Source organism: Macaca fascicularis, chromosome 4 (genome assembly GCF_037993035.2).
Source record: "Macaca fascicularis isolate 582-1 chromosome 4, T2T-MFA8v1.1".
Taxonomy (NCBI): Eukaryota; Metazoa; Chordata; class Mammalia; order Primates; family Cercopithecidae; genus Macaca; species Macaca fascicularis.
Genome location: NC_088378.1, coordinates 45,138,187 through 45,156,377, shown reverse-complemented (window position 1 = coordinate 45,156,377; position 18,191 = coordinate 45,138,187). Strand labels below are relative to the sequence as shown.

General features: G+C 35.6%; 1 pseudogene; it reads right to left on the bottom strand.

Annotated features, from left to right (window-relative positions):
• Positions 1-5,995: 5,995 nt before the first annotated feature.
• Positions 5,996-7,191, bottom strand: LOC102140637 (mitochondrial import inner membrane translocase subunit Tim8 A pseudogene; annotated as a pseudogene).
• Positions 7,192-18,191: the final 11,000 nt, after the last annotated feature.

The following is an 18,191-nucleotide window of genomic DNA, read 5'->3' as shown; positions in this document are numbered from 1 at the left end:
TTTGATTATAAATTCTGGCGCTACAGTGACAATTACTGACTGGGTCTATGGACACATAAAACTCACTGTGATCTGGATCTTAGCCAGGACTCCATTTATTGCTTGGCCTCCTAAACTAACGGAGGGAACACAATGAAGCTCTTCATTTCCATGTACCCTTGTCAACTGTGTAACTATGTATCATCCTCAGCTCTGTGTTCAACAGTTCAACTGTTTGGATATCTCTCTTTCCCCAGTGTTCAGTCATCTGAGTAAATGACCATGTTTTGGCAAAGGACTGCAGGTATTATGACCATGTACAAATGTCAGGGTGTTATAGGGTCCTCCCTTTTGGGGACCTGGCCTCTGATGAAATCAATAAGTTCCAAGTTCAAAAATTGGCTAAGACGTGGACATAAGGCAGGAGATCCTATTTTATTGAGGCAACAGCCATTGGCCTCCTGATCATCCAATCGTGATCTATTTATTAATATATGTTGAGTAGGGTGCTTATTGGCTGTCAATCTAATTTAGCCATAGGGATCCTGTATTCTATCAAGCATCCTCATAAATGTATCTTCATAAATACTTGTAGGTCAGCCTACCCTGGCTGCCACACTAACTTTGCTTCTGTCTATCTTCTAACCTCTGACAGTTAAGTGTTACCCACCTTGCCTTTCATATTTTATGAGCATATTATCCCCATTGTAAACTACAAGGCTAGGTCTGTAAGAGTCTCTCCTACTATCAGCATCGACCTACTGAAGGAATTCGCCTTAGGAATGATGAAATTCTAGGAGTAGTGCTTCTTCTCACCAGTGTATTTTATGTGATTTCATTATATGATGTACCACTAGGCCTTCACATAGAACATCTGACGGTTCCAGCCTTATAGTGTATACCTCTTGCATAATAACTCCTCCGAGTCTTTTAATCCCTTCCTTTATCAACTAACATGACATTGGAAGCAATATGCCATCATTGAGCGTAAATCATCATTTGTAGATATTTATCAGACCTACTAACAATGACTTTACTTTTTTTCTGGGATTGGGTTGTTTTTAGGTGATGAATCCTGAATCTCAAAAGAATCAATCTAAATTGGTAAACATGCCCTTTCCAAATTCATGTTGTGGTCTCTCTTTTTCAAATCCTTTTAGAAGGCAGTCCCCCAGATATTCTCCCTTAACTACTGCTGGGGCATATTTTAATGTCAAGCAGCTTCATAGTGGTATATTCCCTTTCCTTTCTTCTCAGGCCCTGAATATCTCCAGCTGAGTTTTGGTACAATTTAACCCTAAGTATAGATCTAGTAACCAAGAGAGAAGGTGGAGACAGATTTGGAGAGATTCGTACATAGATGCATATGTAGGGATTCCAGTTGTTTTCAAGCAAGGGAAATATATTACATTCTGAATGTCAGCCACCTCTGACTCATCTCAAAATTTCATTATTTTTTCCAGATCTTCAGTTTAGTTTAGCAATATTGGCAACAGCCAACAAGTTCCATTGTTCTTATAATTTCTATTTTCTCCACATTTTTCAAATATGTGAATTATCTAGTGAGATAGCTATTTTTCCACCATTATATAATCTTAATTAACCATTAAAATTTGAACAATTGTAGAAATACCTTATGCCAAGGGTAACTGTGTTTGACCTACCACCATAGTGAGGGCCTCATTGCCAGCCAAGGGCCTGCTGATCCAGCTCCGAAACAACATCTTTTCACCTGCTTTCTGGAGATAATCCAATCAGAAACTGTCACTGTTTGGAAACAGTCTGGAGGCCAAATTTAGTGTTCAGGATTTTTTTGAAGGAGGCCGTTATGATCAACACCTTTGGTATGAAAGAAAAAGAAGCAGGAGTGAGAGGAAAGAGAAGTTAGTTTGTAAAGTGGTCTGAAAGCCTCTGTCAACTCCATGAGAAGAACAGAAACTAAAGTGGCCTTCAGAGTTGTCCCAGGTCAAGCCAAAGTAACTGGGCCTCCAAATCCACACCTGAATTGGTCACCAGAAGTGAGCTTCCCCGGAAGGGCATGGATATAGGCAAGGTAGCTCTGTGAAGCTGAGACAATTCTTCAAGGTGATCATAGCCAAAGCCTGACAGCACTCCCCACAGCTGGGGCAGCAGGTCCTTTTTTACAGATGATCTGGTTAGCAGATCCCTGCATCCACCACAATGACTGAAATTTTATCCCCACGTATAGAAGTGTAATATCCACCAGTTTCTGTGTTACCACATTCTGTTTTCTTAAATTTTAAAATATTATGTTTAATAACATGGTTTTACTTTTATTTTAACAAAATTAGCAAACTAAACAAAATATGTAAAGTGAATTCAGCCTCTAAAGACAAATGGCCATTATTACAGTTATGGAAATATAGCTTTGAGAACAAAGTTAATATTCAAAGAGGTTTTGAGTTCTGACAGCAACTTTTACAGTTGTATCTTAGTTTCTTAAGTTGGTGAAACTCACTTGCTTAGATATAAAATGGGAGTAATTTTACTTAAAGTATAGGATTTTAAACACCATATAAGAAACTTGCTTTCAACCTAGAGCTGAGCACATACTTTATTCTTTTCATACACACCCCGGTGACATACAAGAATATCAAATGTAATGACTACTAAATAATCATTTCTGTCAGGAATCCTAAGGATCTCTACTCATTTTGCTCTAATCACCACCTAGAACTTCTAGATATGTCACCTGAAAGGAGATGCTCCCTTTCCACAGATGCCATCAGAAGAAGATATGGGTCAGGTTACTTACCTCAATTATTTAAATTTAATAAAGACTAGAACACAAGACAATACTAGCATATATGATACTCTTTACTCTACTGTGGGACTAAAACAGGGTGTTATGGTATGAATGTTCATGTCCTTCAAAATTCATATGTTGAAACCTTGACGCTCAGTGTTACAGTAGGAGAGCGTGAGGCCTTTGGGAGGTAATTAGGTCATGAGGGTGGAGCCCTTCTCAAAGAATGATATTAGTGCCCTTCTCAAAGAGAACTCATTGAGCCTCTTACCCTTTTTCTGTCCTGTGAAGATATAACAAGATAGCAGTCTGTAATCTGGAAGAGGGTCTTTACCAGAACTTAACCATACTGACACCCTGATTTCTGACATCTAGCCCTGAGAACTGTGAGAAATAAATTTTTGCTTTTTATAAGCCACCCAGTCCATGGTATTTTGTAATAGCAGCCTAAACTAAGTAAAACACATGGAGACAAACTTAAATACACATGTAAAATATCACATTTTCTAGATCAAAAGGAGATATCTTTATAAAGTCCAACTTTTTACAATGGGCTCAATTTGTGTAAATATTCTCAACCTTAATCTGGTTCCTCCACTCTGAATTCCTTCCTTCTCCACCAAAGTGACTCAAATGACTAATTTAACTCCTCTCATCTTCCAGTCTCCACCACCATTTAGAAACCCAACTCTATGCATAGAGTTTGAACTAGCCCTATCTGCTTCCCCCCTGCATTATGTCTTTCCAAACTTAAGTAATTTAGTCTAGAGCTACAACGCCCTAGATGACATTGATCTTGAAAAGCTATGGTGTTTGTACTTTTAAACCTCACTAAATTTCAAAAGTTTAGATGGAAGGATAAGATTTTGGTGCCAAAGTCATGTAATATTGTATAAGGATTTCTTCACTTTCCCTAATCTGAATCTCAATCAAGCCTGTACATTTTCCCATTGCGAATACTCCCTCTATGAGTAATAGTTGGCCAAGATGATTGTTGTTCAAAATATGACCTTATTTTCAGAGACATGCCAAAATAGAAGGACAAAATATTTAAAATTTCCTCCTAATTTGTCAAAATCCTTTATCCAATAACAAAGTTAATATTGCTTATAATGATACAGAGCAGAGTTTGTAACTTTTCTTTACACTTATTCCAACTTGAATTTCTTTTTTTTTTTTTTTTTTTTTTTTTTTTGTGTGTGTGTGTGTGTGTGTGTTTTAGGTTAAGAAAATTTCCCAATACTGTCAAACAGGTATTAAAATGTTTTAAATTTGAGAATTTTATTATTTTATTTATTTATTTTTGCCAAGGACCTAATTCTTCTAAGGAGAAGAGATACTATTTTGCAATTTACATTTTCTTGCTCTCTTGTGTAAAGAATCCTAAAATAGATAAAAAGGGCACGTTTTGAGGGGAGAAAGGGTATGACTTTTATAAGTACAGTAGTTAAAGTTCTAACAAATAAAGTATTGAAGAGAAAAAAGCTGGCTAAACAGCCAAATTATACCAACATACTCAGAGGGGTCTATTGGTTGAAATATTACTATAAATTGTATAAACATTGCCTATGAGATTATTCCTTCCTGGGATATGCATTATACAGGTCATTCATACTTGGATGTCCTATAAAGCAACTTTTAGTAAGAAATATGATAGATATAATGTCGAATCTAAGTAAGGTTTGAATCTCCTACTATTCTGTTCTGCAATGGATGTGGACATTTCAAATGGTACATTTTGATGTGCTAGAGCCAGACTTTGACCATAGACAATGGATAAATAAACACCTCCATGAACCAAATCATATGAACCAAAATCACATCTTCAGTCACGTTTCTGACTATAAACCACAGTCCTCCAATATTTATAAAATACACATATACTTATAAAAATAATCAGTGATTATAATGATTATTTTTACTATTCTCTCTATATTATTAACTTAGAAAAAGCAGTTTGAATTCGATTTCTCACCATCTAAATCATTATTTAGCTAAAAATAGGAATTTTCTATAGGTGATTGAAAATTTTGTAGTTTGGAATAAACTTTATTAAACTACGTCTCAAGTAGTACAACTAGAATAAGAAAACTTTCTAGAAGAACCTGGCTAACCCACATTCTATTGTGTTTCTTTATTAACTCTCAAATTTATGTGAAATCACTCAGGAAATGGAGAGGAATGTCTGATATTCCTCAGGAAAAAAGTTGCAGTCAGTAAATTATCTGTACTACTCCTTTATTTATTTATTTTTTTCTTATTCAAGAACCACTTCCAAAGGAGATGGAGAAATTGAAACAGCATCTTCCCTATTACTTCATCCACATGGTTGGAAAAATATAATTGTTAGAAAACAGAGCTTCTCTATTGCCTATCTAGTAAAAGCCTTTTTGATCCTGGAACAGAAGAATAGTTTTGTTGTGTTTTTTAAAATTGTATGATTTTGGTCATTTCTTTTTTTTTAGGTGGAGGGAGAAAATTTGTGCTGGCCCACATGTATGCTACTAAATACAGTTTAAAAATAGTGTTCAATATAGAAATAAAATTGCTAAAATCCCACATTATTTTAATGAAAAATATTTTTTATTCTTTTATTTTTAACAAAGTAATAATATTTTCTTTTCTGGATGTCTTTCAAAACTAAAGGAATCCTTAGCTCTCTATACTGTTTTGGTCTTTAAACAGAAAGATAAAATGAATAATGTCTTTTTTCCATCTTGATCTTTGACTCTGTAAAAACAAAATTATTTGTGTTGGTTCATCCTTTTATGTATTAAACATACAAATTATTTGGAGGTAGAAGAGATTTCACTGACTGAATGTTTAAACAGATTGTTTCTTATGGAAAATAGTCATCACTGAGGAAGAAGATATATTTAAAAAGAAGCAATCATATTAAAAAAAACTAGTTGCTTAAATACAGTCATGCATTACTTAACGACAGGGATGCATACTAATAAATGCATCCTTAGGTAATTTATTCAATGTATGAGCATCAATGAGTATAATTACAAAACCTATATGGTATAGCCTACCATCTAGCTTACTACATACCTAGGCTATATGGTAGCCTAGGCTATTGCTCCCTGGCTATAAGCCTGCATAGCATTTTATTGTGCTGAAGACTGTAGGCAACTGTAACACAATGTTAAGTATGTATGTATCTAAACATATAATCTTATTGGACCATGGTCATATATGCAGTTAATCATTGACCAAAACTTTATTATGAGACACATGATTATGTGATTTTTTTTTGAATCTTATATAGCTTTTATTTCAGTGATCAAAAAAATGCAATAAATGGAATCTACACTAATTAACATTAGGCATGCACCTCTACCTGAAACTGCTGTTAGCTTCTGATTGGCCTAAATCTTTATAACTTATTTAGGCACATCACTGAATTTTTTGTACCCTGATATACAGGGTAAGTTAACTTCTTCCTTGTGGCAGTCTAGTAATAAGAATTGTGTTCACTGGCTAGATTCCTTTATAAGTAAAGGCCTCTAGACTCTTAGGCTACCTATCCTACCTTGAGACTATACTTAATATGGATATTTAAGCAAATCATCATATAGGAAAGGGAGATCATCAAGAAAACTGAAGTGCACTGTATAAACACTCTTACAGATCTTTTTCTCCAGCACTGATAATCAAACACTAGATAAGGACACCAAATTATTCTTCCCCCACTTCTGCCCTTTCTGATAAACACAAGGATCTTCCCTGAAATCAGAAATGACTCCATACAAATGAGAGATTTTTACGTATGTGGTCCCACTATCAAAATTATAGGAAGCAGTTAATGGGGCTTTGAGAAAAGCATAGTCCCATGTACAGTAATATGCATCTAAGTAGAGTTTTCCATTAACCTGTCAATTATTTTCACAAGATTAGCATTAAAAAATACAAGCAAACATATGACCCTCAAGCTTCACACACAAAAAAATTGGTCTTTGTTCATTCTCAGATGACAGGATGTCCTAAGAGTAACAAAAGATGGGAGCCAATCCTCTCATAGCTGTTTCTTCAATCATCCCATCAACAGCTCTTCATTTCTTGAACTACCTTCCTTTTCCAAAGAGGTAATGCTGAGATCAGTCAGAAAGGCTTTCTGAGAAAACTGGCTTGGATTTCTGGGTCTGTTCCAGTCGATTCAAGATGAACTGGCTTGTATCAATGAAGCACTCAACGCAGTTCACAAAACAGGCCTCAGCCCGACTGTCCAACTTTGGCCCAGGCTTGTCCATGCACTTCTCCCAACAAAGTTCAGTCATCTGGTGCACCAGCTGCTGGAAGCGCTGCTTTTGAGTTTCTACCTCGATGAAATGCTGCAACTGCGGGTCCACTGCACCCAAACCCGCCGCGGAGGAAGAAGAGGAGGAATCCACCCCAGGGCGACCAGGCTTGCAGAGACGAACTCCGCACCAACTCGCCGACCTTCACGTGTCTCCGATTATATGATTTTTAAACAGAAAACAAAGAAAAGGAAAATAAAATCTTTTTAGTTACCAGGAAGCATCTTAGTATTTTAAATTATATTTGAAAATCATCATAGAGAGTTAGCAATGGTACCTTAATTTCAAAATATGGTGGATAGTATCAAGCTGTCTCCCTCTGGATATATGAAGGAGGTTATGCAGTCTTCAGGGAAGTTATGAATAAACTCGGGGAAAAAAAATGATAAATTCTGTAAAGCAGGAAGCAATATGCTTCACTCTAGGAAGTATCAGAAGCTATCGGTATCCAGTTTCTGGAATGAGCATTACCTTCTAAGAATTTAATATATGTTAACTCAGATATCAGTAGTTTACAAGGAACCATAAGTGAATGGACACAATTACTCTTTAAGTACAAAATAACAACTTCTTCCCAAATGTATCTAAGGATTCAATATAATCTCTGTCTTACTTTAGCAGGCATAGAGTAGCCAAAACAATCTTGAAAGTGAAGAACAATGTTATTTGACTGACTTCTACATCCTAATTTCAAAACTTACTATAAATCTATAGCAATCAAGATAGCTTGGTACACATGTCAAGACAGATATAGATCAATGAAACAAGATTGAGAATCCTGATATAAACCTTTACATTTATAGTCCATTGATTTTCAACAGAGATGCCAAGACAACTTATTGGGGAAAAAATAGTATGTTCATAAAATGGTATCAAAGCAACCGGAAAATCACTTGCAAAAGGGGGAATTTCAACCCCTAACTTATACTACACAGAAAAGTTAATTTGAAATGGATTATAGACCTACACATAAAACTATGAAAGTTTTAGAATAAAATAAGAGAAAATCTTTGTGACTTCCAGTTAGGAAAATATTTCTTAGTTGCAGTACCAAAAGCTTAATACGTAAGAGGAAAAGCTGATAAATTGGATTTCATCAAAATTAAAAATATTTGCACATCAAAGGACATAGATAAGAAAATGAAAATATAGGCCATAGAATGATAACAAATGCTGACAAATCATATTATAAAGGACTTGTCACCAGAATACATAAAATATTCTTCCTAATCAATAATCCGAAGGCAAATAACCCAATTAAGAATAGAAAAATATTTCAATAGTTATTTCATGAAAGATATATAAAGGGCTAATACATTAAAAGATGCTCAAGTCATAAGGATTAGGGAAATGCAAATTTAAACCACAGTAAGGGCTGGGTGTGGTTGCTAATGCCTGTAATCTCAGCACTTTGGGAGGCTGAGGAAGGCGGATCACTTGAGCCCTACAGTTCAAGACCAGCCTAAACAACATGGTGTGTCTCTACAAAGAAAAGAAAAGAAAAAAAACCCTCAAAAATTAGCCAGGCGTGGTGGTGCACGCTTGTAGTCCCAGCTACTGCAGAGGATTACTTGAGCCAGGGAGATCAAGGCTGCAGTAAGCCGAACTGCACTTCAGCCTGGGTGACAGAGCAAGACCTTGTCTCTAAAAAAACCAAAAAAGAACAAAAAAGAAACAAACCAAAACCACAGTAAGATTCTACTTCATATCTAGTAAAAAGGCTATAATAAGAAAGATAATTTCAGTGTTAGAGAGGATGTGGAGAAACTAGAACTCTTAAAGAATACTAGTAGTAATGTAAAATGTTACAGATAATTTGGTACACAATGTGGGAATTTCTTAAGCATAAATTTAATGTACAACCTGTAATTCCACTCTGATGTTACAGAAGAAAAATGAAAACATATCCACACAAAGACTTCTACACAAATGTCTGTGGTAGCATTATGCATAATAGTTAAAGGTAGAAACATTTTAAATAGCCATCAGTTGATGAATGGATAAGCAAATGGATAAAAAAATAAAATACAATTCTGAAGTGTAATACTGATACATGCTACTGCATGGAAAAATCTCAAAAGCTTGTTAAGTAAAATATGTCAGATAAAAAAGACATGTTGTATGATTCCATTTACGTACAACTTTCAGAAAAGGCAAAGTTACAGACACAGGAAGTAGATTAATGATTTATTGGGCTGGGGTTGGGAATAGGGAGTAATTACAAACACAATAGTGATATTTTGGGGTATCCTTAATTTTCTTATGCAAAGTTACATCACACACATCTTTACATCATTGTTTTGGATTGCCGAGCCTATAATTTTAGTCACCTTTGCTTCTCTCCTCTGTGCCCTATTTATGATGAGTAAACAACTTTGGTTCTACTTTCAGCATAGAATCTACTCAAGTTTAATTGGTGTGAGCCACCACTTTCTCTTGTGAATTTCTACAACACCACTTACTGGCCTTGCTAATTTGACTCTTGCACCTCTTGCTAGTTATCTCAATACAGCAGCCAGAGTAATGCTTTAAAAATACAAGACAGATGATCTTGGAATAAAAGCTAAACCCTTTCATGATCTGCCGCCACCCTGCCACTCTGACTAATCTCTCACTACTCTCTCTAAATGATTCTACTCTAGCCACTTGGCCTTTTTGTTGTGTCTTAAATATTATCAAGTCATTCTCCGTACCTGAGAATCTTACACTGCCAACTTCCTCTGCTGGAAGAAAGCCCTTTTCCCACATAAATATCTATATTGCAGCTGGGTATGGTGGCTCATGCCTGTAATCCCAGCACTTTGGGAGCCCGAGGTGGGCAGTTCACCTAAGGTCAGGAGTTGGAGACCTTCCTGACCAACATGGTGAAACCTTATCTCTACTAAAAATACAAAAATTAGCCTGGAGTGGTAGTACATGCCTGTAGTCCCAGCTACTGGGGAGGCTGAGGCAAGAGAATTGCTTGAACTTGGAAAGCGGAGGTTGTAGTGAGCTGAGATTGCATACTGCACTCCAGTCTGGGTGACAGAGCAAGACTCCATCTCAAAAAACAAACAAACAAAAAATCTGTATCGCTAACATCTGTATCACTTTACTTCCCTCACCGGTCTCTTCAAATTTCCCCTTATCAGTGAGGTCTATACAGTTTTGGAATCAACTCCTCAAGCCCTGTTCCCCTCATCCTGCTCTTCTTTTTCTGATTTCAATAGTAATTATCACTTTCTGACATGCTGTTTCAGAGAATTCATTGAAATTCAAAGAATCACAAAAATCAGTTTTCTTTTTTACTTTGTTAAGCAAATTATTTGTCCAGGCCCTGTGCAACTAGGTGGGGTTATGGAGACAGTTCTCACTCAAGAAATATGAGCAGAATTGATGTGTGTGGTATGGACTCGCAGTGGGTATACCTTCTCCACCCATTCTCTCTTTACCACATTGCTTATATGACACCAAGCAAGTTTGAAGCTGTATTTTCAAAATAGGTGAACCACAACATGACAGGATAAAGCAGAACACCATCCTTCCCCCAAAGCTTTGTATTATATTTAATATGAACAAGAGAATAATATTTTTCTTTATCAACACACTGACATTTAGGTGTAGTATAGCACACTAAATAGCACTTATTTGCACTAATACACTAAATATACTTACCTTCACTAATCAGTACATTATATGCTTATTTATTTAATTTTAATCATGTATTTTCTGGTGTCTTAGGGTATAGATCCCAGTGTTTGTCATAGAGCTGTTACTGGCCTGGGCGCGGTGGCTCACGCCTGTAATTCCAGCGTTTTAGGAGGCTGAGGCAGGTGGATCACCTGAGGTCAGGAGTTCGAGGCCATCCTGGCCAACATGGCAAAACTTTGTCTCTACTAAAAATACAAAAAGTAGCCAGGCATGGTGGCATGCACTTTTAATCCCAACTACTCAGGAGGCTGAGGCAGAAGAATCACTTGAACCTGGGAGTCAGAGGTTGCAGTGAACCCACATTATGCCACTGTACTCCAGCCTGGGTGACAGAGTGAGACTGTATCTCAAAAAAAAAAAAAAAAAAAAAAAAAAGAACTGTGACTGACATAGAGTAGTTGGTAAATAAATACTTGAATGATTCAATGAATTACTTCTGACTGAAAGACTATATATAGTGCAGTCCTCAAATGTATAGGTCTCCTACCAGATGCTGCTATGGTTTTGTTTCAACCTCTGCTCTGTGTGTTGGAGTACGGGTATAGGGACAGGGAGTATTTCTGCATATGCATTAAAAACTTAGAGGAATATTAATATGTGCAACACTTACCAAGATATTTTCTCCCAACTTAGAACCTACACTTCTGTGTACTCTATGGGGTTGGATCTGGGAATTTACAAACTGCATTTGTCCTTTGTTGGCTGGATCTCCCTGTTTACTTCTGTTAATAGGTGCTTTAACAGAAGACTGAACAGCTGGGGCAAACAGAAGAAACACATTGCTTTCTACTTGCCACCTCCCTGCTTTGAGTGATGCCCATCAGCATCACTCAAAACCAGCTTCTTTATCCTAATCACAATCTGTTTGTTCCAGTAGCAATAGATTAACCAATTTTGCCTCACTAGCTGGCTTCTCCCCTGATCCCTCCTGCACACTTAGGACATCTGGTTTATAGACTGGTAGAGAACTTTGTCTAAGCTTAGAGACCGTCTGCCAGCTGAAGAGTAGCTCTCCTCAGAAGTCTGAGCTTCAGCTCTGAAGGTCTCTCCTCCATGCATTTATGTTTCATTCATTTCCATCCCTTTCATTTGTTCCCTCAATGCTTTATGTCCAGTTAGCAACACTTATATTAAATTATCTCTGTAAAATAATTGATGTGGTTTCTGTTTCCTGATTGAATCCTGAGAGATACACCAAACTAAGAATATAGATTATTTCTGGGATGTGTGGTTGGGGTGGGGTGCCATTAGAAATACAGCCTTTTATACTTAGTAATGAAATGTCCAAAGTACAACAACCTCTATTTTTAGCTGGAAGATATTGTGCTTGCTTTTAAATTTCCCCATTGCTCATTTTCTTCATCTGCAAAATAGATAAAAAAGTAACATTTCCAGCCAGGTGCAGTGGCTCACTCTTGTAATTCCAGCACTTTGGCAGGTCGAGGTGGGCAGATCACGAGGTCAGGAGATCGAGACCATCCTGGCTAACACGGTGAAACCCTGTGTCTACTAAAATTACAAAAAATTAGCTGGGTGTGGTGGTGGGCGCTTGTAGTCCCAGCTACTCAGGAGGCTGAGGCGGGAGAATGGGGTGAACCCGGGAGGCGGAGCTTGCAGTGAGCCGAGATTGCGGCACTGCACTCCAGCCTGGGCAACAGAGCGAGACTCCATCTCAAAAAAAAAAAAAAAGGAGCATTTCTTCATAGAGTTTGTGTAATGACTATATATATGTTAAAGTGAATATGACAAGAATAGAGTGACATATATTACACAATAGGCATAAAGTTACATAATCATCTTTTAGATGGAATTCAAAAATAATTAAATGATAATTTTTCTTTTAATGCAATTAATTAATTAAATGTGATTATGGTAAATTGATAACATTAACCAATCATTTCTAGTACATTTTAGAATCTTCTTCAGCAAAAAAAAAGAAAAAAAAAAACTAGTAATATGCAAAAACATAATACTAAATGACCAATTTTGTTTTATTTCATGATTTCAGTTTTGCTTTAATATTATAATACCAACATGTAATTCATCAAATTAAAATAAAATTTTAAAAGTTATATAATGATCTTAAATTGTATCAAAGGGTGATAAAATTCAATGTCAATTTGTAAGTAGGCATTTATAATAATCTAATTAGAAAATTACAAATACTAGAAAACTCTTTAATCTGATAAAATGTATCCGTGGAAACCTATAGCAAATATTATAATGAACCGTGAAACATTGTAAATATATGAGCATATATCTTGGAGTAGGAAAATAATTTTCTCGAAGAATGTAAAAGTCACAATTCTAAGGAAACTCAGATTTACTGGAACACATTAAAATCAAGAACTTCTGTTTAACAAAAGAAACCATTAAGACAGTAAAAATGAAAACTACAAAATAGGGCTTTAATAGCATCTTTAATCAGGATCTTAGAAAGCAAGAACACTGGGAAGGAAAGTTACCTAAGCAATCTCCCCACTGTTGCCAAAACAGCCCATAAAATACCTTGGACTCATGGGCAGTGACCTCATTTTACAACCTCTCTTAATTCAGATTTTAAAATTTAGCCATAAGCAGGGTCACTATACTGTATCAATTTTATCACTGCCTTTTTTTTTCTTTTTAAAATTTCTATTTACAAAATAAGTGGACTTTTCGGTCATATGGGAAGTCCTGAGAAGCACAGGAAATTTCTCCCAAAAGGCAGAAAAAAATTAGCTGTATTTTATTCTATCAATTATAGATAAACTAGAAAGTGATTTGAAAGTGAAGTTATGGACAAAGATAACAGGAAAAAATATAATATTTTAAAAAGGGGTCTAGCACTGTAGCTCATGCCTGCAATCTCAATGCTTTGGGAGGCCAAGGCAGGGAGATGACTTGAGCCCAGGAGTTCAAGACCAGCCTGGGCAACATACAGAGATCCTGTCTTTACAAAAAAATACTAAAATTATCCAGGTGTGGTGGTACACACCTGTAGTCCCAGCTACTCAGGAGGCTGGGGTGGGAGGATCACTTGAGCCTGAAACATCAAGGCTGCAGTGAGCTGTGATCATGCCACCAGAATCCAGCCTAGGTGACCAAGGGAAACCCTGTCTCAAAAAAAGAGAGAAATATATAGATAGGCATGCACATACATATATTGCACAAAGGACATACAGTTATATAATCACCTTTTAGATATAATTCAAAAATAATTAAATGGAGATACTTTTCTTTTAATGCAATCAATGCATTAATGTGATGATCTTAAATTGATAACATTAATTAGTTCATTTCTAGTAAGATTTGGAGTCTTCTTAAGCCAAAAAATTACAACCGCAAGTCAATATAAAATGAAATGCTTAAAATTAAAAATTATTTAAAACAATGTTGATCATTTCTACATTTTTTGGTAGATTATGTAGTATTTTCTGATTGGCAATTCATTTTGCTGACTGACTTTGAATATGTTATATATAAAAATTCAAAGATAAGTAAAGATAGGTAATTCATTTTTCCTAACTTACTTTGAATGTGTCTATATAAACAAAGGTTTCAAAGATAGCTCCTTAGCTATAAGTGTACTTCGTAACAGGAAATAGTGACAAAGAGAATAAGATAACTATACAGACATTCACCCTAATCATGAATGACTTTAAAAAATTTACTCTTAGCTGCTACCTTCCAGTCAAAGAATTTTAAGGGTGTCAAGCTCTCATTAAAAGTTACATTTATTTCAAAGCCAAGTACAAGTTCCTTTTCTATACTGTAATCATAAAAAGCAAATAAATGTACACATAAACTACAAACCAAAGTAAAGATACAATTTATTCACACAAATACACATACGCAATTGTGTTTCTTTTAAAATCCAAAACTTCCTATTTGATATAAGGATAACATCTTTCACCAACCAAATATAATTTTCCTGTTCATGAGGATATCTGCAATAGGAGAAAAGACTGGGGAAGATAAGTTTTCAAAGCAGCAGGTCCTTTGTATCTGGAAGGCAGATTGAGCAAAATTGATCTGAGCATAAAACTGTGCTGAGAGCTATCTTAAGGTCCCAAAATTTGTTACATTGTTGGATAAAAGTCTTACAAGAAAGAAGAGAGAAAAGAAGATATTTATTTTCTTGCTTACTGTGCTGATTTTAAGTCATGAGTTTTCCAAGCCAATTTTTAAAATCAGCTTTGCTTAGGTATAATTGACGTACAATAAATCATACATTTTAAAAGTTTCTTGTTTGGTTTTGACTTATGTATATACATCTGTGAAATCACTTCCATAATCAAGATGATGAACATTTCTAGCTCCTCTCAAAGTTTCTTTGTGCTGCATTGTAATCCATGCTTCCTATTCCTCCCCATGCCTGAGGCATATCCCAGTCTGTATGCTATCACTGATCTTTATATTACCACCAAATATGTACCAGTTAGGGTTTTACTTACTGAATATATAAATGGAAAAATACACTACATTCTGGCTTATTTGAATCAACATAATTAGGCTGAAACTAATCCATGTTAACGTAGATATTCCTTTTTCATTACCTTTTATTAGTGAACAGTATTCCATTTTATGAAAAGTCACAATTTGTTCATCCACTTACTTGCCAAGGAAAATTGTTTGGTTTTATGTTGACCATTTCTTCATGTGCTTTTTGCTATCTGTTTATCTCTTTTGGTCAAGCATATGTTTAAATCTTTTGTCCATGTTTTACTGTGTTGTTACTAATTATTGAATTTGCAGCATTCTTTATATCTTTTGGATACATGTCTTTTGTCAGATATAGGACTTGCAAATATTTCATTTGTCTGTAGTTTATCTTTTTATTCTCTCAACATTGACTTTCAAAACCCTGAATTCCATTCCTGATAAAGTGTATCCATATTTAATAGGTATTCTGGTGTTGCTGGTGGAGTGTTCTGAGAATTTTAACAAATCAAGTTGTTGATAGTGGGAGGTGAAGCCAGCTGGGCTTCTGGGTCCGGTGGGGTGTCGGAGAACTTTTGAGTCTAGCTAAAGGATTATAAACATACCAGTTAGTGCTCTGTGTCTAGCTAAAGGTTTGTAAATGCACCAAACAGCACTCTGTAAAAACGTATCAATCAGCGCTCTGTGTCTAGCTAAAGGTTTGTAAACACACCAATCAGCCCTCTGTAAAAACGCACCAATCAGCGCTCTGTGTCTAGCTAAAGGTTTGCAAATGGACCAATTGGCACTCTGTAAAAATGGACCAATAAGCGCTCTGTAAAATGGACCAATCAGCAGGATGTGGGCAGGACAAAATAAGGGAATAAAAGCTGACCACCCAAACCAGCAGTGGCAATCCAGTCAGGTCCCCTTCAAGGCTGCGGAAGCTTTGCTCTTTAGCTGTTTACAGTAAATCTTGCTGCTGCTCACTCTTTGGGTCTACACTACCTTTATGAGCTGTAACACTCACTGCGAAGGTCTGCAGCTTCACTCCTGAAGTCAGTGCGACCACGAACCCTCTGGGAGAAACAAACAACTCTGGACATGCCACGTTTAAGAGCTGCAACACTCCCTGCAGAAGTCTGCTGCTTTACTCCTGAAGTCAGACAGACCAGGAACCCCCTAGAGGAAGAAACTCTGGACGCATGTGAACATCTGAGGGAAAAACTCCGGACACACTGTCTTTGAGACTGAACTGTAACATTCACTGCAAGCGTCTGCGGCTTCATTCTTGAAGTCAGTGAGACCAAGAACCCACCAGAAGGAACCAGTTCCAGACACATTTTGGTGACCCAGATGGGACACAATAGCATTGTTTAAATCATCTATGTGCATACTTATTTTCTGTCTACCTGTTCTTTCAGTTATTGAGACCAGGATGATAAAACCTCCAACCAATATTATGGATTTGTCTGTTTCTTATTGCAGTTCTACGATTTTTAGCTTTAAATATGTTGGACTTCTCTCATGTTTGTTAAAATTTAAATTATGCCCTCTAGGTGAATTGACCCCTTTTATTATTATAAAATGAGGTTTTTTATCTCTGATAATTTCTTCATTTTGAAACCTAATTTGTCTAATTTTAATAGAGCCACTCTAGCTTCCTTTTGATTAGTGCTAACATAAAATATCTTTTCCCGGGAATTCTTCCACTTACAAGTTATTTGTCTTTATTTTTAAGTGGATATTTCTAGAAGGGAGCATACAGTTAGGATTTTCTTTGTTACACATTGACACTCTGCCTTTTAATTTGTGTGCCTATACCACCTATATTTAATGTTATTTTGTATAATTGATTTTGTCTGTCATTTTGCTATTTGATTTCAATTTGTTCAATCTATATTTGTTCTTTTTACCTTTTTTCTATTTCTTTTCTATTATTATGAATCCATTTTTCTTCTGTTTCCGGTCTATTAGTTGTAATGCTTCATTGTATTATATTAATGGTTATATTGACACAGACTTCAGTATGTATATTATTGATCTTTAGTTTATCACAGTCTGTGCTCCATGGTAGGCATAATATATCTCACAACAGTATAGTTCAATTTTCTCCTCTTGACCTTTGTGCTTTTGCATCTTGCTTGAGAATATGTGATAAGCCCTATATAATGTTTTTATTTCCATCTAAACAGCCAATTATCTTTTAAATATCTCAAATATTAGGGAAAAAAGCTTATATATTTATTCATGTAGTTATCAATTCTAGTGCTCTTGTTTTCTGTGTATAGATTCAGATTTTTTCTGATACCATTTTTCTTATGCTGGAAGGTCTTCGTTTAATGTTTCTTGTAGTACAGATCTGATAGTTATCAATTTGATTTTCTGTCTGATTAGTGTTTCTTTTACTTTCATTTTGAAAGCTATTATTATTAGGTGATATTAGGTGAATAATTCTTGTATTGCCTGATAATGTTTTTTTCTTTCTGCACCTTGCAGATATTGCATCATTCAAATCTGACTTTTATTCTCTCTGATGACAAATCGGCTGTCATCTTTATCTGTGTATATAAGGTGTATTTTCTTTGCTGTTCTTAAGATTTTTTTCAGGATGACTAGTTTATACAGTTTGAATGTTATGACTATGATAGGATTTTGTGTACTTTTCTTCATGTTTCTTGTGATTAAAATTTATTGAATTTCTTAGATGGGTGAGATTATAGTTTCCATGAAGTTGGAACATTTTTGTCCATTAATTTTTCAAACACGTGTTTCTTCTCTTTCATGGATTGCAAATATGAGTGTACTTGGAGTATACTCCAATTGCTACTTGAAGTTGTCCCACAGTTCACTGTTGCTCTGTCAATATTTTTAGTCATATTTTTCTTAATATGTTTCATTTTGAGTAGATTTTATTCCCATCTCTTTAAGTTGACTACTCTATTCGGCAATAATTAATGTTTTGGTAATTCTATAAGTGAATTTTTTAATCGCAGAATATGTAGTTTTTATCTCTACATATTTGTATGAGTTCTGGGAATTTTTCCACTTTA